This window comes from Lepisosteus oculatus, unplaced genomic scaffold (genome assembly GCF_040954835.1).
Source record: "Lepisosteus oculatus isolate fLepOcu1 unplaced genomic scaffold, fLepOcu1.hap2 HAP2_SCAFFOLD_64, whole genome shotgun sequence".
In the NCBI taxonomy this organism is placed as follows: Eukaryota; Metazoa; Chordata; class Actinopteri; order Semionotiformes; family Lepisosteidae; genus Lepisosteus; species Lepisosteus oculatus.
The window spans coordinates 439,209-464,516 of record NW_027168193.1 but is presented as its reverse complement, the minus strand read 5'-3'; the positions used below and the strand labels follow the sequence as shown (position 1 = coordinate 464,516).

At 45.1% G+C, this 25,308-nt stretch overlaps 6 non-coding genes across 6 annotated transcripts; 3 read left to right on the top strand and 3 right to left on the bottom strand.

Moving 5' to 3' along the window:
- Positions 1-2,480: 2,480 nt before the first annotated feature.
- trnag-ucc (transfer RNA glycine (anticodon UCC)) lies at positions 2,481-2,552 on the bottom strand. Its single transcript has one exon. It is a non-coding gene; the product is annotated as a tRNA-Gly (tRNA).
- Positions 2,553-4,798: 2,246 nt separating this feature from the next.
- Positions 4,799-4,940, top strand: LOC138232874 (U4 spliceosomal RNA). Its single transcript, XR_011187316.1, has one exon. It is a non-coding gene; the product is annotated as a U4 spliceosomal RNA (small nuclear RNA).
- Positions 4,941-9,269: 4,329 nt separating this feature from the next.
- trnag-gcc (transfer RNA glycine (anticodon GCC)) lies at positions 9,270-9,340 on the top strand. Its single transcript has one exon. It is a non-coding gene; the product is annotated as a tRNA-Gly (tRNA).
- Positions 9,341-15,473: 6,133 nt separating this feature from the next.
- On the bottom strand, positions 15,474-15,614 carry LOC138232869 (U4 spliceosomal RNA). Its single transcript, XR_011187311.1, has one exon. It is a non-coding gene; the product is annotated as a U4 spliceosomal RNA (small nuclear RNA).
- Positions 15,615-16,906: 1,292 nt separating this feature from the next.
- On the top strand, positions 16,907-17,025 carry LOC138232969 (5S ribosomal RNA). Its single transcript, XR_011187408.1, has one exon. It is a non-coding gene; the product is annotated as a 5S ribosomal RNA (ribosomal RNA).
- A 636-nt stretch (positions 17,026-17,661) lies between these two features.
- On the bottom strand, positions 17,662-17,824 carry LOC138232833 (U1 spliceosomal RNA). The gene has a single exon (XR_011187281.1). It is a non-coding gene; the product is annotated as a U1 spliceosomal RNA (small nuclear RNA).
- Between the last annotated feature and the right edge of the window lie 7,484 nt (positions 17,825-25,308).

The window sequence follows — 25,308 nt, the reverse complement described above, 5'->3', positions numbered from 1 at the left end:
ATACCATCTGTGTATAGAAACAAGCTAAGACTGATTTCTTAAATTATCCTTAAAATTCTCTCTCATAGTTTGAGCATAATGATTTTATTGCATTTATATAAGAATTGCTCATTGCTCCTAAATAAATAATGGTCTCAGTCACAGACTTTCCAATAGAAGCCATTGTGGAGTTCAGCAACTGCAGGTCCTAGAAGTGGGGAAGGAATTTTAAAAGAGAAATTGAATTACAATACAGAAGGAATGGCTGAGGGTTCACTGAAATGTATAAATATACAAATTCCAAAGACTGAGTCCATATAGAAACAACTACTTTTCATTTTCAGTATAAGAAAAAAAAACTATCTTCCAAAGCATCATAAAATTGTCCCTTCTTCCAGACCCTACTTCTCTCTTTTAGTAGTACAGCAGACCTTTCCAGGTGAGCAGATCACAGAGTCCGAAATGAGCTTCCTCCATCAAGCAAAGTACCTGAACATGACTCTGTCTTCATAAAAGCGCCCCTGTAATAAAGAAATTAAATCCAAAATCAAGAGGGCAGTTGCCTACTGAAATACAAGAAGTCATCAATTTTAACCTAGCAACACATTAAAGGCTGCATATATACAAGTGCGATTCTAGAAATGCTCACCAGATTACGTTTTAAGAAGGAACTGCGCCTCAGGTTCCGCCGAGATCTTAACTCGGATGGCAGGATTCAGAGTCCGGAGTGTGGACTGATGGCGAGCGGAGGGTCCACATACTGTGGATCCCTCAGTGATCTTCCGCGTATTCAAACCGCCAGCGTGTGACTCCCCTGTCCCTGTGACCTCATTGCTCTGCTCTCTCCTCTGTGCAGCCGAGCCCGACTCACGGTAAAGTGAAAAAAAAGATGCCCTCAACGTGAGATTTACTCTGGAGCGAGGATAGATGTTACCTTTTTATCATTTAACAGGATGTATGTGATGTGGCGACTAGGTTCAATTTTGTATCCTCTTTAAAAGATTAAGGACTGGGGTGAGCGTGATTTACCACCCTTTCAGCTAAGAACCCGACTTGCGCACCGTTTAAGCTGCATAGACTCGGTCGTTTAACTCTTCTCCGTTAGCAGGGTTAAGGTTAAAGAAAAAAAAAATAGCTGACTCCTTTTTTTTGCCAGCCGCTAGCGCTGATTAGCAAGGCTTGTATTTCATGTTTTGCAAGTTGCATCCATTTTAAGAAAAACAAGTCGCGTTAAAGACAGGAAATGAATACTTGCCTTTAATTAAGTCTAGCCGTAGGCGGGGATCTCCTGTTTACTAGACAGGCGCTTTAACCAACTAAGCCACGGCGCCCCAGGAGTGTTGTCCTTTTGCAGCCACTTGGACACACCACTCAGACACATCTGCATTCGGTGTGTGCTCCGCCTGCTCGCTGAGCAAGTTGCCACCTTTACATACAATAGCAACATCGACACCAAGAGAAAGGATGACAAATGGCTTTTATCTGGAACTTTTCATGTCCAAGGAGCTCAATGTGCTTTCTGTGTACAACAGGGCCACTGAACTCCACACTGGCCACTGAACCACAGCAGTGGCTTGCTGGCTTGACATCTCCCAAGGAAAATGTTGAAATCACATGTGGAACAGGAAAATGACCCTCGAGTACGTGGGGAAAAAAAAAAAAAGATCATCTGGAGCGCGCCAACCCATGTCCGGACAGCCCAGTTTCGTCGACAAGGTGGCTGAGTGGTTAAGGTGATGGACTGCTAATCCATTGTGCTCTGCAGGCATGGGTTCGAATCCCATTCTCATCGCTCTCCATGTTTGACACGTGTGCCTGTTCGACATTGGCCCTCCTGTTGTTTGCTCCGGTGCTAGAGCCGTACATTTTCTAGCAGTGGCTGAACATGGTATAGTAGGCCAACGTCGGTATCGAGCAGTGACAGTAACAGTACTTACTGCGCCCCATAAGAAATCGTTTGTCCCTGTTCAAAAGAGATTGTGCGATGTCCTGCGGCGTTCGTAAAGCAAACCTTTGACAGTTTGAAAAGAGGAATTTATTCTGCTTCCTGTGCGTGCAGTAGTTACAAAGTTGAACGTCTTTACACGAACTGCTGCAGTTTTCAGTGGGCGGGCTTTGTCAGATGGCTTGAAAAAACGCACTGTGTTTCGGCTCGGGAAACATCATGAGCAGTGTCCTGCATGTTTTCTGTGTATAGCTGTCTTTTAACACATACAGAATTCATTCGAAATCATTGATTTCTCCAATTAACAAGGGTCCCTTTTTGAACCTGCGAGAAGCATTCTTTCAATGTAACAGATTTACTCCGGGGAAAGCCAGCATGACATTGAGAGTAGCTCAAGCTTTCAGCACCCGTATCGGACTGCGTGTATGCAGACACCGCTCAGAACCCTGTAAGATTCTCCCTCAATTCCGTTTTTCAGTGCTTTAGCTCTTTCAAAAGGCTTCGCTTTGCTAGTCACAATCCAAGGCTCATGACAGCATTTGAAAACATTCGCCACTGCGTTGGCCGGGAATCGAACCCGGGTCAACTGCTTGGAAGGCAGCTATGCTCACCACTATACCACCAACGCACACCCACAGGAAGCCTGCAGGACACCACCAGAGAATGCTTTTTTTAATTTTTTTTTTATTAAACATAGAATTTACAAATACAAATACAACAAGAGGATCAGAGTCATGTACAAGAGAAAAGAAACGCAGCAGAAAAAAGCATTTAACTACCAGAGGTAATTAAGTAATTATGTGATCAAATTGTATATTTTACACGTATCATATTTTCCTTGCTTTAATATTTCTCAATTATTTATAAACTTTAGTTTCAACATGCATGCGTTTCCTGTAAAAAATAAAACTCAGCACACAGTTTTTCTTTTAACAACATTTCGAGTACCTCTGGCATTCATGAAAAAGACATACACAAAAGCAAATAACTAACTCTAAGACTGTCTAAACTATTGAGTTTTTCAAAGAACCAGAACTATAACAGTCCTTAACACTTAACTACACCATTCCAAACTAACACTAAAGAAACACTAGTATATACTGGTATAACAAATATAACCAAACATAATCATTAACTGAGCAGTCACTGGGAGCAAATCTCCTTCCCGTCCACAAAGGCCCTCGCTCCCACAAAGTAGGCTCTCCTCCCCTCTCTTCTGGCAGCTTCAACCTGGGGCCACAGCTGGTTCCTGGTACTCCTGTCCGCGGCAGACAGGTCCTCTGCAAACCTCAGTTTGTTCCCATTCAAATACTCATTCCCCCTCGCCGCTCGCCACAGCATGTCCCTCGCCGTCCTCTTGGTGAACTGTATTATAATCGATCTGGGGCGCACTTGCCCAGACATGTTCGCTCTCCCGAGCCTGTGAAAAAAGTCAATGGCCGATATTACGTCCTCCTGGTCCGGCAGGGTCCTTTTACAGATACCCTTCACTGTTGCAACAAGGTCCTTATCACGTTCCTCTTTAACTCCAAATAATTTTAAATTCCATCATCGACGGTATCTATCTACATCGTTCACTTTCAATTCAAGTTCTTTAATATGCTTTTCTTGTTTGGTATTTACTTGTTTAAGAACTTTTACTTCACTCTTTAAGTCTTCAACCTCTTTAAACACACAGTCCATGGACTTTTTAAGACTTTCGATTGCGACTGTATTAGATCAAATCATTTCCTTCAGCTCACCCATGCTCTGTGCCATCATGTTGAAGATGTTGGTCTGGAGCTCCTCCAGCGTCAGGTCGCCCCTTTCCCTCTTGGCTGCCGGGGTTTTCACAGGTGTGCTGGGCAGGGACTCCGGCTCTTCCTCTGGCAGCTGAGTCTCACTTGGGCTGCGAACGCTCGCGTACGAGCGCATCTCCAGCACTCTTTCCACGTCCCCTCCAGCTGCTTCACTTTTCCCTTTAGTTGCCATCAATTTTCTTGTAGTGCTATACATATACGATTGAGGTTTCTTAGACTTCTCCTTCGAAGACCCAGCACTCTCTTTTCTTTTCCCAGTGTTACTCATATCGAAATTCTTAAACCTAAAAAAAATCGTTTTTTTTTCTTTCAATTATAACTGAAGTTTAAACAAGTAGTGTTTAGTCCTTATTTTTCTGTAGTCAAAAAAAGCAAAAATTAACATTCAGGTCATGAAAAACTCAAAAAAAATCCTCAAACACTAAACTTTACCTCCCACCTGAGTGTCATCTTGAACGCCCCTACCACCAGAGAATGCTCACGATTTCGGAAGCTGTCTCCGGGACGTGCTGATTCCACACATCCTGAATAAATCATGATATTGTTAGTTGCTGTAGCTAGACGTTCAAATGAGTTTCATGGCCAGATGGACTGTTTCCTCCAGCGGTATAGTATTGCAGTGAGACAGCACGATGCCTGCAAGACTATGTCACGCTAAACGCCACAGATTGTGTTTGTCCGTTCATGTCAGTCATCCTGCAGCCACGGGAAGTGGGACACAAACATGCCGCAATGCTTTCAAGACGTTAGGATTTGTTTGTGCAACATCCGAGAAGAGTACTTGTGGCTTGAATGTAAACTGTACGTGCCCGCCCCCTTTCCTCTGTAGTGCATGAGTTCCTCCCGGCATGCCCTTCGTCATTGTTCTGTCATCTTGTATTTAAAGGGTTGTATTTCTGCTGCTGAAAAGAATCAACGGGTTTCTTTGTTCCCAACGGAGCCCTTGTCTGTCATGAAATTCTTCAAAACCTCAAGCTAGAAGAAGACGACAAATATGAAGCGTTACAGCAACGACATGCCATGAGACGATCGATAACGATTTCCATAGGATCCCCGCGGTTGCCTGGCAACCGTCAGCTTTGCGCAGTGGCAGTATCGTAGCCTGTGAGGTTTAGCCGAGGCGGGATTATTGCTAGTTGAAAACTTTTCCCAATACCCCGCTTCCGCCGGTTTGCAATACAATCGGCGAAAGCAATTTTTGACAGTCTCGTTAGAGACTGAGCAAGGTGTTTAAAGACAGATTTGGTCATGGTGACATCATGGTAGAAAGAAGCGAGCTTGTTCCCAGTGGGCATTGATTCGTCGAATATACGTATATTTACGGTGAAATTACGGCTATACGTATATATACGTCGCCTCGAAGTATAATCAACGTCGAATTGCAACCGTAAAATTGACGACATTAACAAACGCATATATAACGTCGAAAACACATCTAACACAGTGCCTGAGGCTTTTTACTGTATGTATCGTGTGTGCCGCAACTAGGAGTATACGGCACTCTGCACAGTGTACGAAGTAAATTATTTTCGCAGCAATTAATTTACACGTGTATAATAAATATAGTAAATATAATAAATTAATTACTGCGAAAATAATTTACTTCGTACACTGTGCAGAGTGCCGTATACTCCTAGTTGCGGCACACACGATACATACAGTAAAAAGCCTCAGGCACTGTGTTAGATGTTTTTTCGACGTTATATATGCGTTTATTCATGTCGTCGATTTTACGGTTGCAATTCGACGTTGATTATACGTCGAGGCGACGTATATATACATATAGCCGTAATTTCGCCGTAAATATACGTATATTCGACGAATCAATGCCCACAGCTTGGCATACAAGGGTTTTGCTGAGGGGGTCTTGCCACCTGCCTGAAAAAAAACAGTAAAATGTTTGAGTGCCTATAGAGTTTCTATTTTTATTTTCTTGACAAAAGTCCCCCATCAGTGCGCGGTGCCCGAGGAAAAATCTGTAGGGGGGTGTCTGAAATTCTGAGGGGGGAGTGATATTTCGGTTGAAACGGAGCTGTACGGTGCAGCTACCCAAATGAAATCTTGCAGCTATGCCATTGATTAGTGCTTCATGATAGAAGATAACGACTAGCAATCTGGTATTTGCGATGAAGTTCAGTTTCACATTTTTCGTCACTCTCAAGGTTTGTATTGCCTGGAGCGAAAAGTACCATAAGCGTTCATTTTTGCAGCTACATGGACGTTCTGAATCGTTAAGAAAAAAATGTTGTAAAACCAACAGAAAGCACAGACTGCTATAACTAGTCCTAGTTATATAACGATTTTAAGTATAATGATAAACTACTGCAAGGAATCGGTCCACCTGAGCAAACAGGATCATAATGTTGACACTCAATAATATGCGCAGTTCCTGGACGGATAGCCCTTCTGCCCATCAAACAGACTGAGTGACTGTTCGTGTCATTTAGTGTTGTCTGACCATTGACAAAGTACAACTATTTTTTTAGGGTGCAAATTAAGTTAGGTAAAACTTTTTGCCCAAAACTGAAGGGGCGACATTCCCCCCTCCCCCCGTGATGCCAGGCCTGTCCCCATCCTATTCCATAATGTCATTATATATAATACCATACAACAGTGACCGATCCTTAATATTTGCATGCGTTAAAATTGCACATCAGCTCATAGCAGCGATGTATTATCAATGTTAAATTTCAACCATAATATCGACAACATTAATAAACGCATACGTTGAGAAAATATCGAACCCAGCATATTTTCCGGTTATATACCACAATGCATTGCTAGTATTCGTTGGTCACCATTTTGGACACGTTTTTCAAACGTAGAAGTATATCCGAAAATATCTCAGCAATCCTCTTTTGACGAGTAAGTATGAACAATAATAATACTATCTGAATACATACAGATCTTTCTTAATATTATTTTGATTAAAATAGTATGTGAATAAGCAAAAAAATGGCACATAAAATAGTGTGAATGGGGAAGATGACACAAAATCGTTTTGCCGTTTCTCTTATTCTTATTCTATGTTGTACTTTCAAACTTTGGGTACTCATTAATTAGGACAGACTTTATTGCTCAACTTCTATGATGCAAGCCAAATTTTATACATTTATTTCAGCTTTGAGCTTAGTAAACCGTTCATTTTTTAGATTATACTAAAGAAGATATTAATCATCATTTATTTGGGAAGTAATATTATATAATTTTCTCCTAGCTGCGGTGCTGAAGTCCCACCCTACATCAACAGAAAAAGAAATAAAGGAGCACGCAATGTGTTACTTGAAGAATGCATATGCAAGGCAGGGGGCCAAGAGATCTGGACTCTGAAAATAATAGGTTTTTGGTTCTAACTGTTAGGACAATTAGACAGGGTTTGCAAATAGTGGACAAAAATCGTCTTAACTTCCATTGTAATATTTTATATTTTATGTAATATTTTTTTCTTGGAAATATAGAAGTTGTACATTTTAAAATGTATATTTGAATCAAAATGTGGTTTTGAGTTAGTGTGTTAATGTAATTAGTTTTGTGTTTGTCATTACTATACTGTATATTGCCATGTTACCAGAATTTGTAGCTGAAGTTTAAGACTAGTTGTGTTTTTTATGATTATTGCCCATATGTTGATTGTTGATTGATTGTATACAATGTATAATTTGAAATACATATGTTTCAGGTGTGAATGTGTATTTTCAGAATACATTTCTAAACCTAATCATTGGCTTGTTTTACTTGTTTCTACACCTATAAAATCTATCTTTGATGTATAATAGACCTCTACCCATATACGTATAATAGACCTCTAATGTTATCCGTATAATAGACCTCTAACCATATACGTATAATAGACCTCTAAAGTTATACGTATAATAGACCTCTAACCATATACGTATAATAGACCTCTAAAGTTATCCGGAACTCCAACCATATATGTATAATAGTCCTCTAAATGTATCCGTATAATAGAACTCCAACCATTTATGTATAATGAACGTCTAAATATAGACGTATAATTGACGTTTTACTTTAGACGTATATTAGAATTTCATTCTAGACGAATTGTAGACCACATTTAGACGTATAAGATATGCGTTTAATAGACGTATATTATACGTCTTTTGCCCAATGGGTTACGTCTCAACAGAAACGCTCTTTAGCTCTTTCAGCGTTATGCAGAGACCATCGTCTGTCGAGATCACTTTTGAGTCAGCGCGAAACGCCGTGTGCTGTCAGTTTGATTTCATATTGCTCGTAGCGGCGCCCGGCTTTTGTCTGTCAAACGTTAGGTTGCGCTTCTTCATGCTGCATCGTCGGCATGAGTGGAGCTTTATAAACGTCTGTACTTACTGCGCCCCATAAGAAATCGTTTGTCCCCGTTCAAAAGAGATTGTGCGATGTCCTGCAGCAAACCTTTGACAGTTTGAAAAGAGGAATTTATTCTGCTTCCTGTGCGTGCAGTAGTTACAAAGTTGAACGCCTTTACACGATCTGCTGCAGTTTTCAGTGGGCGGGCTTTGTCAAATGGCTTGGAAAAACGCACTGTGTTTCGGCTCGGGAAACATCATGAGCAGTGTCCTGCATGTTTTCTGTGTATAGCTGTCTTTTAACGCATACAGAATTCATTCGAAATCATTGATTTCTCCAATTAACAAGGGTCCCTTAAAGGATGAGTCAAAGTAACGTCTAATCGGATTAGTTTCCTTAGAGCTGGTTCAGAGTTTCCTCAAGAGTTTACCTTTCACAGATGCGCAAAGAAGAATGTTGGGGGTGCACGCTTCAAGGCGCCTTACAGCTGTAGGGAGTGATTCGAGACGATTCGTGGCGTGTGCTCGTTCCCATATACCGTACGACCCGGGGTGCAGTGCTAGGATGACTACAATACCGCTTGGGCACGTAACGGCGTTATATGCAAGTGCGGGACGTGAGGGTTTTCGTTTGTTCGTTTTGTTTTGCTCTGCTTTGCTTTGTTTTGCTTTCCATCGCGTTGGTAAGAGCGTAAATAAAAAGGCGATTCCTGTGTCTACCACTAATGTAAGAGCTATTTCAAGTGCGACGTGGTGCGGCTTTTCAAATGCTTGTGGGCATTTCTCTGTTGTTGATTCTTTTTTTGTGTGTAACAAAGTGGCATTTTCATGTCCGGACGGGGAGACTTTATCATTCCGACATGAAGCCACCCTTAAGTCCTCTGAGGCGTGTCTGTCTGCAAGGCTTGTATTTTGGAAATGTTTTTTTGAAACGGAGAACGACTTTGAAATAGGCTTCCGCCGGCGCCTCGCGATCCAGGTAAGATTGTAGCAAGAACGCAGCGGCAGTGGGACTTGCTGTAGTCGTGGCTGAGTGGTTAAGGCGATGGACTAGAAATCCATTGGGGTCTCCCCGCACAGGTTCCAATCCTGCCGACTACGTTGTCCGCCTTCAGTCGGTGTGTTTCGGCACAAGCAAAGAAGCGCGCCTCTTTGCTGTTCCTGGTGGTTTTAAAACGCCCAATCGCTTGTACCCGCTGCCTTGGAAATAAGTTCTTCAGCGTCCGCAAATGGCATTTTGCATTGGTGGTTCAGTGGTAGAATTCTCGCCTGCCACGCGGGAGGCTCGGGTTCGATTCCCGGCCAATGCAGTGGCTTTTGCAGCGAGCGGCTCCATCACTTGCATCCCCTTGCAACTCGCAACTGAAAACCCACTGAAGCTAAGCAGGTGTGAGCCAGGTCAGTACCTGGATGAGGATGAGCTACAGGGAAAAACAAAGCTTCCAGCTGGAAGCGGTGTTAATGGTGCCGGCGGGGGGGCGCTCACCCTGAGGTCTGTGCGGGTCCCAATGCCCCAGTATAGTGACGGAGATGCTGTGTTGTAAAAGGGCGCTGTCTTTTGGATGAGATGTAAAACCGAGGTCACAGCGCTCTGTGGTCATTCAAAATGACCACCAAAACCTTTGACAAAAGCTCTTGGTAATTGATGGTCTTCAATAATGCTTCTCCTTTAGGTACATTTTAAATCAGCTGAAAAATGCTGTGAAATGGGGGGGCACTTCAGGCCAGTGTAGGATTTGGGTTACAAGAACCATGAAACTGCACGAGAAAGCCCGTACACTGAATTACACGGCTTTCTATTCAAAGGAGGACAAAAGAAATTCCCTGAGTTTGATTTTTTGCAGCACAGAGAGGAGCACTGTCGTGAGGCCGGTTAGCTCAGTTGGTTAGAGCGTGGTGCTAATAACGCCAAGTTCGCGGGTTTGAGCCCTGTACGGGCCAGGTCTAGGTCCAGGTCCAGGTCCCTGTTTGTGAAACAGGCAAATGACTGTCTCAGGGGCCCATTCCTCATTCTCAAGACACATGTATGCAGTATGTACACCGTGCATTGAGCAATAGGGACTGAATACACCACAGGTAAGATTAGAAGTCATTCTGAGGTGCCACATGTGAGGGATACAGCTAGGCATCCGAAATGTAGGGTTTGAGACCCTTCAGGAGTACTGCATCCTTTGAGACAGACCCGTGCATGTTAAACAAATGATCATTTCTTTCGGCATTAGGGACTAAATATACTAAACATATGATGCTAAAATGTTATTTTCACATATATTAATGTAATAAATGATTGCTTATGCTTTATAAACAAATCTAATTAAAATAAAAGCTTAAGTTTTGTATTTATCTTGTACCATAGAACATGATTTTCTTTGTATTTCAAGCCCACAAAGTGTCCAAATGACGCACTACATGATATAAGGAAGATTATCACATGCATATCGGTATTATCTTTCTTATGAAAATGCATTCCTTTCATTACCTTTTACTTTTTAAAATGAACTCAAATTGAGTATAATGTAATAATTTAAGTAGAATAGATTCTAATAATATAATGATCCAGTGTTTTGCACTACTTCACTGCTTCACTGCTCTATGCCATCTGGAAATAAATCCTCAGACTGCTTACTGCCCTGGGCATGTACCAATAAATTAAAGGAGCACATCTGTTTATCACTGCGTTGAAGCAGGAGACACACAGTCTCTGCAAACACATCCTAGATACAGTGTTCCAGCACCTTTGACCTCATCCAGAACGTATCATTTCTTGAAAGGGATTGCTGTCCGAATGCACATCTGAATCCCAAACAGAATCTCTAGTAAAATACGATCATTTGTGAAACAGGCAAATGACTGTCTCAGGGGCCTATTCCTCATTGTCAGACACATGTATGGAATGCTTTCACCGTGCATTGAGCAATAGGGATTAAAAACACCACAGGTAAGGTTAGATGTCATGTTCTATGATCATTTCTTTCAGCATTAGGGACTAAATATACTAAACGTATGATGCTAAAATGTTATTTTCACATATATTAATGTAATAAATGATTGCTTATGCTTTATAAACAAATCTAATTAAAATAAAAGCTTAAGTTTTGTATTTATCTTGTACCATAGAACATGATTTTCTTTGTATTTCAAGCCCACAAAGTGTCCAAATGACGCACTACATGATATAAGGAAGATTATCACATGCATATCGGTATTATCTTTCTTATGAAAATGCATTCCTTTCATTACCTTTTACTTTTTAAAATGAACTCAAATTGAGTATAATGTAATAATTTAAGTAGAATAGATTCTAATAATATAATGATCCAGTGTTTTGCACTACTTCACTGCTTCACTGCTCTATGCCATCTGGAAATAAATCCTCAGACTGCTTACTGCCCTGGGCATGTACCAATAAATTAAAGGAGCACATCTGTTTATCACTGCGTTGAAGCAGGAGACACACAGTCTCTGCAAACACATCCTAGATACAGTGTTCCAGCACCTTTGACCTCATCCAGAACGTATCATTTCTTGAAAGGGATTGCTGTCCGAATGCACATCTGAATCCCAAACAGAATCTCTAGTAAAATACGATCATTTGTGAAACAGGCAAATGACTGTCTCAGGGGCCCATTCCTCATTGTCAGACACATGTATGGAATGCTTTCACCGTGCATTGAGCAATAGGGATTAAAAACACCACAGGTAAGGTTAGATGTCATGTTCTATGATCATTTCTTTCAGCATTAGGGACTAAATATACTAAACGTATGATGCTAAAATGTTATTTTCACATATATTAATGTAATAAATGATTGCTTATGCTTTATAAACAAATCTAATTAAAATAAAAGCTTAAGTTTTGTATTTATCTTGTACCATAGAACATGATTTGCTTTGTATTTCAAGCCCACAAAGTGTCCAAATGTTCTATGATCATTTCTTTCAGCATTAGGGACTAAATATACCAAACGTATGATGCTAAAATCCTGAAAAAAGGATGTGCTCCATCTCGTCAGTAGATTGGATTCCAAAACTGATTTGGGTCAATATACATTACCTTTGAAATTAAAGTACAGTCTACTGTAGGGAACCATCAACTTAGAAAGCATTGGCCTTCCCTGGGGGTCAGGTAGGTGCAAAAGATAAACCTTTATCCTATCTTTATCTTAAGATAAGTGGCCAAGCAGTATTTTTCCAAGTTTCACCAAGCACATCATGTTGCCATAGTAGACAAAGTTCTATAAAATGTTAAATAACTTTTAAAAAAAGTATCTTGGTCTTACAGTACTGTACAAGGTGAATTAAACTGTCCCTGGTAATAAAAAGTAATTAGAAGCATCTCAGAAACTTTATCTCTAGAAACATTAGCTGTTTTATATCATGTAATTTAGTGTGATGTTGTCAGAATTCAAGGACATTATCACACACAGAAATTGGTTCAGTTAAATCTAAAAAGCACAGCTAAACATGGGTTTAAATGTAACAGAAGTCTTACCTCTTGTCAAAAGATTTAATTCAAGAAGCGATGTAATAAATGATTGCTTATGCTTTATAAAGAAGCTTAAGTTTTGTATTTATCTTGTACCATAGAACATGATTTTCTTTGTATTTGAAGCCCACAAAGTGTCCAAATGATGCACTACATGATATAAGGAAGATTATCACATGCATATCGGTATTATCTTTCTTATGAAAATGCATTCCTTTCATTACCTTTTACTTTTTAAAATGAACTCAAATTGTGTATAATGTAATAATTTAAGTAGAATAGATTCAGGTAGGAAATATAGAGTCATGATGTTTATGGCTGACATCATTTCACATGGGTGAATTTTAAGCTAAGAAATAAAAACATTTACAATGAAGATACCATTGCTTAATTTTAAATGCCTTTAAAAAATAAATACCTCCTGAGAATAATTTGCCACTCCCAGATCCTTGGTAAGGTACTGTTTGAATCCAATCAGGAGAGGAGCATCCAGGGAGTGCTTTCTATAGAGTCCAGCTTGGGCCACTCTCTTCCGGCCTGCTGATACTTTTTAACTACTCAGGGCCTGTAAGGATATAAAACACCGGTTTAAACATTTTATACCTATAAGACAAATTAGAATTTTAGTAAAAAATAGATACATCTGAAAAATAAAAAAGTCTTACTGCTGATAGAGTTCTTCAGAGCTCACATCTTCCCCTTCCTTATGCGCTTCTGTTTCAGTTTCTAGAGCAGCCTCTGGCATCTCTTCCTCCTGGACAGCGGCCTCTTGCTCAGGGCTGCTGGAATGCAGGTAGATTCTTTTCAACATGCTTTTACATAATATGTTGTAACAATGATTTCAAAAAGAAACTACAGAAGCCTTACAGATTAAAAATATCTCACCTTGCCAATGTGTCTTCAGGCTTCCCATGTACAAAAAGGCCCAAGGACTCTAGCAGTCTTACAACCACTATCCTGTTTGCCTCACCAGACACGATCTCTATTCTGTGGTAATCCACGATGACCCCGTTCTTCAGGTGATTCATCATGTCCTCCCTCGCCTGTTGAGAGGCCATCCTGATCTTTTCTGCCGTGGCGTGCTTCATACACGCCCTCTTCAAGTGAGCAGGAAGCTGATCAAGAGTATTCAGGCACATCTTGCACACCAGGGGAATCCATGCGGGTTTCCTTTGAAAATAAATAATACCATCTGTGTATAGAAACAAGCTAAGACTGATTTCTTAAATTATCCTTAATTTTCTCTCTCATAGTTTGAGCATAATGAACACTTACTTGGTCTCAGTCACAGACTTTCCAATAGAAGCCATTGTGGAGTTTAGCAACTGCAGGTCCTAGAAGTGGGGAAGGAATTTTAAAAGAGAAATTGAATTACAATACAGAAGGAATGGCTGAGGGTTCACTGAAATATATAAATATACAAATTCCAAAGACTGAGTCCATATAGAAACAACTACCTTTCATTTTCAGTATAAGAAAAAAAAACATTATCTTCCAAAGCATCATAAAATTGTCCCTTCTTCCAGACTCTACTTATCTCTTGTAGTAGTATAGCAGACCTTTCCAGGTGAGCAGATCACAGAGTCCGAAATGAGCTTCCTCCATCAAGCAAAGTACCTGAACATGACTCTGTCTTCATAAAAGCGCCCCTGTAATAAAGAAATTAAATCCGAAATCAAGAGGGCAGTTGCCTACTGAAATACAAGAAGTCATCAATTTTAACCTAGCAACACATTAAAGGCTGCATCTATACAAGTACGATTCTAGAAATGCTCACCAGATTACGTTTTAAGAAGGAACTGCGCCTCAGGTTCCGCCGAGATCTTACCTCGGATGGCAGGATTCAGAGTCCGGAGTGCGGACTGATGGCGCACGGAGGGTCCATATACTGAGGATCCCTCAGTGATCTTCCGCGTATTCAAACCGCCAGCGTGTGACTCCCCTGTCCCCGTGACCTCATTGCTCTGCTCTCTCCTCTGTGCAGCTGAGCACGACTCACGGTAAAATGGAAAAAATATGCCCTCGACGTGAGATTTATTCTGGAGCGAGCCAGTGTTGCGCATAGCTGCCTTCAAAGCAGTTAACCCAGGTTCGATTCCCGGCCAACGCAGTTGCAAATGTTTTCAAATGCTGTCATGAGCCTTGGATTGTGACTAGCAAAGCGAAGCCTTTTGAAAGAGCTAAAGCACTGCAAAACGGAATTGAAGGAGAATCTTACAGGGGATTCTGAGCAGTGTCTGCATACATGCAGTCAGATAAAGGTGCTGAAAGCTTGAGCTACTCTCAATGTCATGCTGCCCTTCCCCGGAGTAAATCTGTTCCATTGAAAGAATGCTTCTGGCAGGTTCAAAAAGGGACCCTTGTTAATTGGAGAAATCAATGATTTCGAATGAATTCTGTATGCGTTAAAAGACAGCTATACACAGAAAACATGCAGGACACTGCTCATGATGTTTCCCGAGCCGAAACACAGTGCGTTTTTCCAAGCCATTTGACAAAGCCCACCCACTGAAAACTGCAGCAGATCGTGTAAAGACGTTCAACTTTGTAACTACTGCACGCACAGGAAGCAGAATAAATTCCTCTTTTCAAACTGTCAAAGGTTTGCTTTGCGAACGCTGCAGGACATCGCACAATCTCTTTTGAATGGGGACAAACGATTTCTTATGGGGCGCAGTAAGTACAGACGTTTAAAATGCTCCACTCATGCCGACGATGCAGCATGAAGAAGCGCAACCTAACTTTTGACAGACAAAAGCCAGGCGCCGCTATGAGCAATATGAAATCATACTGACAGCACACGGCGTTTCGCGCTGACACAAAAGTAATCTCGACAGACGCTGTTCTCTGCATAAAGCTGAAAGAGCTAAAGAGCGTTTCTGTTGACACGTAACAAGCTCGTTTCTTTCTACCATAATATCACCGTGACCAAATCTGTCTTTAAACACCTTGCTCAGTCTCTGACGAGACTGTCAAAAATTGCTTTCGCCGATTGTATTGCAAACCGGTGGAAGCGAGTATTGGGAAAAGTTTTCAACTAGCAATAATCGCGCCTCGGCTAAACCTCAAAGGCTACGATACTGCCACTGCGCAAAGTTGACGGTTACCGGGCAACCGCGGGGATCCTATGGAAACCGTTATCGATCGTCTCATGGCATGTCGTTGCTATAACGCTTCATATTTGTCGTCTTCTTCTTCTTCTAGCTTGAGGTTTTGAAGAATTTCATGACAGACAAGGGCTCCGTTGGGAACAAAGGGCGTTGTGAGAAAACCGTTGCTTATTTTCAGCAGCAGAAATACAACCCTTTAAATACAAGATGACAGAACAATGACGAAGGGCATGCCGGGAGGAACTCATGCACTATAGAGGAAAGGGGGCGGGCACGTACAGTTCACATTCAAGCCACAAGTACTCTTCTTGGATGTTGCACAAACAAATCCTAACGTCTTGAAAGCATTGCAGCATGTTTGTGTCCCACTTCCCGTGGCTGCGGGACGACTGACACGAACGGACAAACACAATCTGTGGCGTTTAGCGTGAAATAGTCTTGCAGGCATCGTGCTGTCTCACTGCATTATTATACCGCTGGAGGAAACAGTCCATCTGGCCATGAAACTCATTTGAACGTCTAGCTACAGCAACTAACAATATCATGATTTATTCAGGATGTGTGGAATCAGCACGTCCCGGAGGCAGCTTCCGAAATCGTGAGCATTCTCTGGTGGTAGGGGCGTTCAAGATGCCGCTCAGGTGGGAGGTAAAGTTTAGTGGTTGGGGAGTTTTTTTGAGTTTTTCATGACCTGAATGTTAATTTTTGCTTTTTTTGACTACAGAAAAATAAGGACTTAACACTAGTTGTTTAAACTTCAGTTATAATTGAAAGAAAAAAAAACGATTTTTTTTTAGGTTTAAAAAGTCCGATATGAGTAACACTGGGAAAAGAAAAGAGAGTGCTGGGTCTTCGAAGGAGAACTCTAAGATACCTCAATCGTATATGTATAGCACTACAAAAAAATCGATGGCAACTAAAGGGAAAAGTGAAGAAGCTGCAGGGGCAGCAACAGGGCGGAGGCGCCGCGCGCCCGGCCGATATGTTGGACCGGTGCGCTTTACGTGCTGAAATAAACACGAGACAGCCCCGAAATGTTTCCAGAGTGCTGTGCACTGAAGACTTGCCTGGTGCTCTTCCGTGCAGATTGTTTGTCCTCCTCCAGTGCGGGACGAGCCAACACAAGGGAGCGCATTCGCCAACATCCAGGCACGCAATGCGATTTGGAAAGCAGCTCCTTTCCAAAGAGTTGCACACGAACGATCCTTCAGTCCCGCTCGGGGGGCACGGAACCCCCGCCACACACAGCTTCAAGTAGCGAGTCAGGCGCCGGGGCTTTTGCTTACGGCCACACCACCCTGAACACGCCCGATCTCGTCTGATCTTGGAAGCTAAGCAGCGTCGGTCCTGGTTAGTACTTGGATGGGAGACTGCCTGGGAATACCAGGTGCTGTAAGCTTTTGCTCTCCCGGCCAGCAGGGGTCGCTGTTGGTGCCGTAGGCTTTGGGAGGAAAACCTGCAGGATGGAAAGGTGATCTATAGCCTCATCTCTAGAGATGTTTTGTTGCTGTGGCATGTGTGTGACCCATATTCAAAAAAAAAAACCCGTCTGTAAAACGAATATCGAAGCTGCCTCTAAATCTGCAAATGAAGATGAGTCGATAAACCACTCGTTTTTCGTATAACTAGACATATATTCATTTGTTACCGATTTCATTCATTGAGCACGGATACAATAGAGGTACAGCCATTCACTGTTTGACATGTCTGCACTGGTACAGAACCGAGCAATCAGAAAACGGGTGAAACTGTCTTTAGACTCAGCATACAGTACCGAGGCCCCCCATGACCAAATAAAGGCTAACCTCGATAATCAGCCTAAAGAACGCAGACTACAGCAAAACGACTGACTTTGAAAAGGGAATGAACGTCCGGAAGGAGTAGTGGAACTAGCTTGAGATGCTTCTCCGGACCCCTAACTAAAAGCCAGCGAGAACCAGCAGCGGCGTCCACTCCTGTCGAACCGGGATCCTTCCGCAGCCACGCAGCTCGTGGTGTCCTAACCCTCCCGTATCTGATTTTGGACCAAGCACATCAGGGGAGAGCGCGAACGCAGTCCCCCACTACCAGAAATTATGCAGTCGAGATTCCCACATTTGGGGAATTCGCAGGGGTCAGCACAGCCGGAGTGCAATGGCCGAGCCTCGCCCTGGGTGAACCGATTTTAAGAACTTTATTTTCTTTTCACAAAAAAATACAGGAAATCACAAATCAGAAAGCTTTACATTAATATACATACTTAAAACAGTATATATGATCACATCTCATTACATTTTGACACGGAACCAGTTACATAGCAACAATTTCTTTTTTTCTGGTGCAAATCACATTCTTTACTTAAACATGATAATGTTTTTCACAGTTTCTTGAGATACTGTCCAATGCCCTCTATTTCCCACAGATTTTCTGCTTCCTCCCTCCCTTCTCTCCACAGATCTCTGAGGTAATAGTTCTCTCGGGTGATGAACAGGGCCAGGCTACCTGCTGCCTTGACTGGGACCTCGATGCCTTTGAACAGCCCCATGTTCCTAACTCTCCACAGGGCGTCTTTCCCACTGTTCACCACGGCCCAGATCCTGTCAAACACGTCAGGAGGAAGCTTGACAGGAGAGATGCCGTATATGATGAAAGCAGCGGTCAGGGTAAATTGGGGCGAGAGAGCCTGCAACCAATCTTCAAACTGTGCCCAGAAGGCCTTAGCAAAAAAGCAGGACCACAGGAGGTGGGTCACAGTCTCCTCCTCGCCGCAGCCCACCCTAACGCAGCGAGGGCTGGGGGTGAGGCCCCTACGGTACAAGAAAGTTCGTACCGGTAAGCACTGGTGGACGACACTCCAGGCTAAATCTCTGTGAATGTTGCACAGAAATTTAGAGGATGTGTGTTTCCACACCTTCCTTGTTTGGGCTGATGTTAAAATGCCCACAGGGGTCTGCCTATTGTTCTGGGGTGCTACGAAATCTTCCAGTTTTTGGACGCTGACATCTCGGAGGGGAATATGGCCAATTGGGTGAGATCTTAGAAAACTTTTAACTGTCCCATAAATTGCAGGGCATGTGTCAGAGAGTGGGACGTCCAGCTTGGGTCTGACACCCCACACTCTGAACACCTCCCTACCTACCCAGAGCCTGGAAAAATAAGTCCAGGTACGCGCTGCAGGTGCTGTTGCAAAGCCTCTCAGCACAGAGGCCAGGAAAATGCACAGCAGCTTCGTAGCAATATCTGGGACAGACTTCCCCCCTGAGGGTAGCGGCCTGTACATTATTTCCCTTCTGAGTCTTTCCTGCTTCCCACCCCATAGAAATTGAAACATCAATCTCCTCAGCACCGCCGCAACACGGTGTGGGATTGGGAAGGTAGAAGCCAGAAAATTCAAGACAGGCAAGAGCTCGGCTTTGATGACCAGCACCTTCCCTGTCATGGTGAGGTCTCGGTCCTTCCATTGCATCAGTTTTTTGTTTAAGATTGGCAATTTGTTCTGCCAATTTACTGTTCCCATCTCTTCTCCAAAATACACCCCCAGGACCTTAATTCTCTTCTCTTGCAGCCTGAGATCATGTCCTTCTTTTGGCTCCCTCCAGTTCTGATAAAAAATCTCACTCTTAGATGTGTTAATTTTTGCGGAGGAAGCCAAAGAGAACCGATCACAGCACTGCAGAGCTCTGCTAATTGAGGCATTGTCAGAGAGGAGCAGGGTGACGTCATCCATGTATAGAGATGTCTTTACCTCTCCTCCCCCACTTCCAGGCACTGGTATCCCATTAATGGCCTGATCCTGGCGCAAGGCACAGGCTAAGGGCTCCATAGCCAAAACGAATAACAAGGGGGATAATGGGCAGCCCTGCCTCACCCCTGAACAGACTTCAAAGGTGCGTGATCTATTGCCATTAACCATGACTCTGCTGTTGCTACCTGTGTACAGCAGGTTAATCCACTTTCTCATGATGGGGCCAAACTTCATGTGCTCAAGTACCGATGTTAAGTACTGCCGGTTTAGGCGGTCAAAGGCCTTTTCTAGGTCTACACCTAAAATGCACAGAGGGAGGGAGCGATCCTCAGAGTACAGACAGACATCCCTCAACAAGGCCAGGTTGTCGCTCATCAGGCGTCCTGCTATCCCACAAGTCTGTTCTTTCCCTACCAGTGAGGCCACTACATTTTGTAGGCGCAGGAAAAGGGCTTTGGACAGGATCTTAGTGTCTACGCCTAACAGGCTGAGGGGTCTCCAGTTCTTTATGTCATTTTTTGCTCCTTTCTTAAACAAGAGAGAGATAGTGCCTTCTCTTAAGGAGTCAGGCAGCAATTCTGTCTTGTAGCTTTCCTCGAATAGGAGCAGTAGCGGATCCTGAAGCAGATCCCAAAAGGTGCAATAAAATTCTTTAGGGAGCCCGTCAGCACCCGGAGTTTTCCCCTTCTGTAAGCTCTCCATAGCCTGTCTCAGCTCTTCTACTGTCAAATCCCTCTCAAGTACTTCCCTATCTTCTTCACTCAAAATGTTTTCTAGCTTTGAGGTAAAAAAATGAATATCTTCATCCTTTACCTCTGTAGAGCTGTACAGTCTTGAGTAGAAGGCCTCGGTGCAGGAGAGGATAGCACTCGGCTCTGTTCTCTCTCGTCCCTCCTCATCAACTACACTTTCCATGACAGTCTTGGAGCCTACCACTTTCCTGAAAAAGAAGCGAGTACACTTCTCATTTTCTTCCAAGAACTGCACTCTGCTTCTTAACAGCACTCCTCGACTACTTTCTTCGGCTATGCTCCGGATGTCCTTTTTTAAAAGGGCGATATCCTCGAGCACATCGAAGCCACTGTGCAGCATCGTGTAGAGACGCTGCAGCTGCCTCTGTTTCCTGGCTAGCACTCCTCTCCGTCTGGCAGCAGCCTTCCTTCCCTCAGCCATGAAAAAGGCCTTTGTCCTCACCTTCACCTCCTCCCACCACTCTCCTACTGACCCGTACAGACACTGCAAGGACAGCCACTGTGATAGTTTCTCCTTGTAGCGGGATACTACCCCCTCGTTCTCTAGCAGCTTTGTGTTGAGTTTCCAGAGGCCTGGGCCAAAGACAGTCCCGCCCTGGAGTTCCACTCTACACCCTAAAGCCTGATGATCTGAGAAGAAGACAGGCTGAAGAGTGACCCCAACAACTTTCACTCTCTCTGAGACAAAGCAATAGTCAATTCTGGAGCTGCTATTCCTCCCTGACCATGTATATCCTGCTGTTGTGGGATATATACATCTATATGTGTCTGAGAGTTTAAAGTCTTGAACTAAGTTTTGCAGGGCCAGTGAGCTGGAATCCAATTTTATCGGCGAGCTAGACTGCCTGTCTGTGTGCTCTAAGATACAATTAAAATCCCCTCCCACTATCACGTCTGTGCTGCATAACAATAGGGGGGAGAGTGCCTTGAGTAGCTCCACCCTTCCTCCTACGTCAGTAGGGCAATAGACATTGATTAGCCGCAGGTTAACGGTCCCCCATTCCACATCCACACACAGCAACCTGCCATCTATGACCCTCTGAATACTTTTCAATTTGAATGCCCATCCTTTGAAAAGAATGGCCACGCCAGAGGCTCTGTTGTTATTGTCCCCTGACCAAACAGAAGGCCCTTTATCCCACCTATCTTCAAAACTTTTATACCTCTCTTGATAGGCTAAAGCACACTCCTGCAACATCAACACATCTCCCTCTCTCTGCTGGAGGTAATCAAAGACAGACTGGCATTTAACTCTGTCATTGATACCTCTTGTGTTAAGAGAAATTATGTTAAGAGCCATATTACATAAGAAAGTGGAACCAGTCTTTACAAAACACATTTCTCTTCGGTCTCACCTGTTACCTTTTTCTTTTTCTTTTTCTTCTTACCAATTTCCTGCCAGCCATCCTCTGAATGAGCCTTCATCAGGGTGGCAGCAGTAAAAGCGTTCACAGAGTCCATTTCAAGGAAGGGGGTAGAGGGAGGGGTGGAGAGGTTCCAGCTGTCCCCATCGCCATGCTCTCCTTCCTCCTCGCTCGGGGAGAAAACAGAGTCATTTTTTCTTTTCCTCAAGTCCAGCTCCTGGGAGCACTGAGGGGAAAGGGGTGCAGCCGATGCACCAGTCTCCTCTTCCCCCTCACCCACCAGCTGCTGCAGATCCTCCGTGATGGACTGGATGGAGGAGAGGAGGGCATCTGTAGCACTTGCAGAGTCTGAGAAAAGCAGCTCCGCTGAATCCTGGGTATCCTCGCTGGACCCGCTCCACCGGGGGGCCCCACACTGGCCCTCGTTCTGAGGAGCAGGAGTGGGGGAGGGGTCCTCGCTGTTCTCGGGGGTTTTCAAACCCTCGTGCTTGTCTGGTGCAGTCTGCGGTTGTGGGGGCGTAGTGGATTTCTCTTCCACCAGCCCCGGAGCCACAGCAGGACTGATCCTGGCTGGAGGCTGAGACTCTTTGTCCAACAAGGGTTCTTTGTTTGACTTGTTGTTTGCTTTGGATTTTCGGGCCGGTTTGGCTGAAACAAGCACTGCCTCATCCTTTCTCATTTTGAGTTTATTGGCGTAGGCGTGAGGGCAGTTCTTAAAAACGTGTCCTTCCGAGCCACATAAATTGCACTTTGGCAGCATTGAACAGTCAGAGGCTAAATGTCCCTGTTTGCCACAGGTCTTGCAGCATTTCACAGTGCAGGACGATGCCAGGTGTCCCACAGCACCACAGCGCCGACACACCTTTGGTTGTCCCACATAAAACACATAGCCATTGCAGGCGCCCAGCCGGATTGTAGAGGGCAGGTGCCTTAAGCCTCCATTTACGCTGTCCGGTAGCAAGCGAACCTCGAATTTCCTTGCTCCTGTTTTTATACCATCAACATCTCTAACCTCAGTTCCATGGTGGACGGTGCAGTACTGGTTAAGCCAGGTGTGAATGTCCTCCGTCTTTGCCAGTTCCGAGAACATAACAACATGCACCGTTTTCCTCTCTCTCTGTGTCAGAGGCTGCAAGTTGATCTTCTCAAGTGCAGGAACTTTGCCTCTTTTTGCCTCAAACACATCCACGCATTGTTCAAACAGAGGATAGGTAGCAAATACAACCTCAAATGCTTTCTGACCTGGGAGAGCGAAGATGAAATCCAAGTGCCGAGGTTCAAAGCCAAGTTCCTTCTGTAACACTTTTCTGCTGAACTGCATACGATCCATGAAGAGGTCATCCAAGAGCTCAAAACGTACAGCATTCTTACGGGATCCAAAGGTTGCCATTTCAAAAACCGCAAATCGAACACTGCTTCCAACAAAAGAAAAACAATCCAACTACTCCACCTACAGGCTGATCAAGGTATCTCCCCTGCCAGGTAAGTATAAGTTAAACAGGCCCCTGCAAGCGGCCCGCACCCACAGCACAAATCGCGCAGCCTAGGCCACCTCCTCGCCCCGCACGCCACCGCCTCCTGCTGGGCCCACTCTTTCACACACTCACACGCCACACTAACACTCAAAAGTGTGGGCAAAACGAGAAAACGAGCGCGCCGTTTCCTACACATCTGCAGTCGCCGTTGCGCATTCGCAGCATGTCCCGGGATGCAATTCGGCCTCATTTGCATAACTCCAGACCGGCAGATCGCCACGCAAGCTCGCGACGTGCGCCTGCCACACACCGAACAAACCTTTTCAGCAATTTCCAAAAAACAGGCCTGCTCGCCTGCCCACAAGGCTCCGTCTCTTACCTGCTCTCCAGAGCCTGCTGCCTTCTGTGCTTTTCTCTCGGCACCGCTGCAGTGCACACAACTCCTGCAGCGGGAGGGGGGGAGAAAGTTCCCGCGCTCCGCCGCAGGGAAGGCTCGCTCCGTGCGCTCACGTCCTTTCGATGCCAGTCCAACAAGTGCTCCGCATTAGCTGCGTCGGGGCTCCGGCGTGTCGCACCTCACCTCACCTCGCACTGCCCCCTCCTTGAAAGTCTGCCGCTGGGCATGCCCCGCTCTCCTCCGCCTTATCTTATCGCGTGTGAGCACCGACAATGGCCACAATGCCGGGGAATGGCACCTGTAAAGTGTTAATTGGGGCACAGGAACAGCCCATCTCGTCTCGGGGGGGCCGGCTTCAGAGACAATACAGCAAACACAGCGGGGCGGGGGAAGAAGACGACACCACACATGCGGGTACATTCAGCTCCGGCGGGAACGAGACATTTGTCGGTCTTTTCAAGTGCCGAGAGCCGAGCAATCCTTCACTTGTATCGTTTCTCCCCGGTGACTAGATCTGGCCCTGCGACTCTCGACTGGGCTCACCCCCGGGGCAGCCCAGCAGGTGTGAGCCTCGCCGGCACCCGGATGGGAGATTCCACCCCGGAAAAGCTCCGGTTGCTGCTGCTCCTGCAAGAGGTGTGACTGGGACCAGTAGGGAGCGCTCACCCTGCGGGCTGTGTGGCTCTCTTACGCCCCAGCCTCCTGATGGCGACACTCTGCTGCACAAACAGGCGCCGTCCTTCGGGGGAGGCGTCAAACCGAGGTCCTGACCCTCCTTGGCCATTAGGAAACCCCAGGGCGTCTCTCAAAAAGAGACGCCGGGGGTGTCCCTCTGGTGTTAGTGCTCCCCTTTACCCATCAGTCGGGGTCTCCTCCTAATCCCCGTCTCACCTGTAACAATCAATGACGAGGCCCCCCTGTCCGTGAGATTTAGTACTCGCGCAAGAGACCGGGGGCAGAGCGCGAACGCGGTCACCCGCCCCCCACAAAGTGCGCGCTCCGGGTTCCCTCTCGGGGCCCTGCAACACAGCGGAAGGGCAGCGAGAAGGAGCCTCTTGCTCTGACGCCGCAAGGCCACAAGAGGGCGGAGGCGCCGCGCGCCCGGCCGACGTGTTGGACCGGTGCGCTTTACGTGCTGAAATAAACACGCGAAAGCCCCGAAATGTTTCCAGAGTGCTGTGCACTGGAGGTTTTTGTCTGGTGAAGACTTGCCTGGTGCTCCTCCGTGCAGATTGTTTGTCCTCCTCCAGTGCGGGACGAGCCAACACAAGGGAGCGCATTCGCCAACATCCAGGCATGCAATGCGATTTGGAAAGCAGCTCCTTTCCAAAGAGTTGCACACGAACGATCCTTCACCCCCAGGGCAGCCCAGCAGGTGTGAGCCTGGTCGGCACCCGGATGGGAGATTCCACCCCGGAAAAGCTCCGGTTGCTGCTGCTCCTGCAAGAGGTGTGACTGGGACCAGTAGGGAGCGCTCACCCTGCGGGCTGTGTGGCCCTCTTACGCCCCAGCCTCCTGATGGCGACACTCTGCTGCACAAACAGGCGCCGTCCTTCAGGGGAGGCGTCAAACCGAGGTCCCGACCCTCTTTGGCCATTAGGAAACCCCAGGGCGTCTCTCAAAAAGAGACGCTGGGGGTGTCCCTCTGGTGTTAGTGCTCCCCTTTACCCATCAGTCGGGGTCTCCTCCTAATCCCCGTCTCACCTGTAACAATCAATGACGAGGCCCCCCTGTCCGTGAGATTTAGTACTCGCGCAAGAGACCGGGGGCAGAGCGCGATTAGTACTTGGATGGGAGACTGCCTGGGAATACCAGGTGCTGTAAGCTTTTGCTCTCCCGGCCAGCAGGGGTCGCCGTTGGTGCCGTAGGCTTTGGGAGGAAAACCTGCAGGATGGAAAGGTGATCTATAGCCTCATCTCTAGAGATGTTTTGTTGCTGTGGCATGTGTGTGACCCATATTCAAAAAAAAA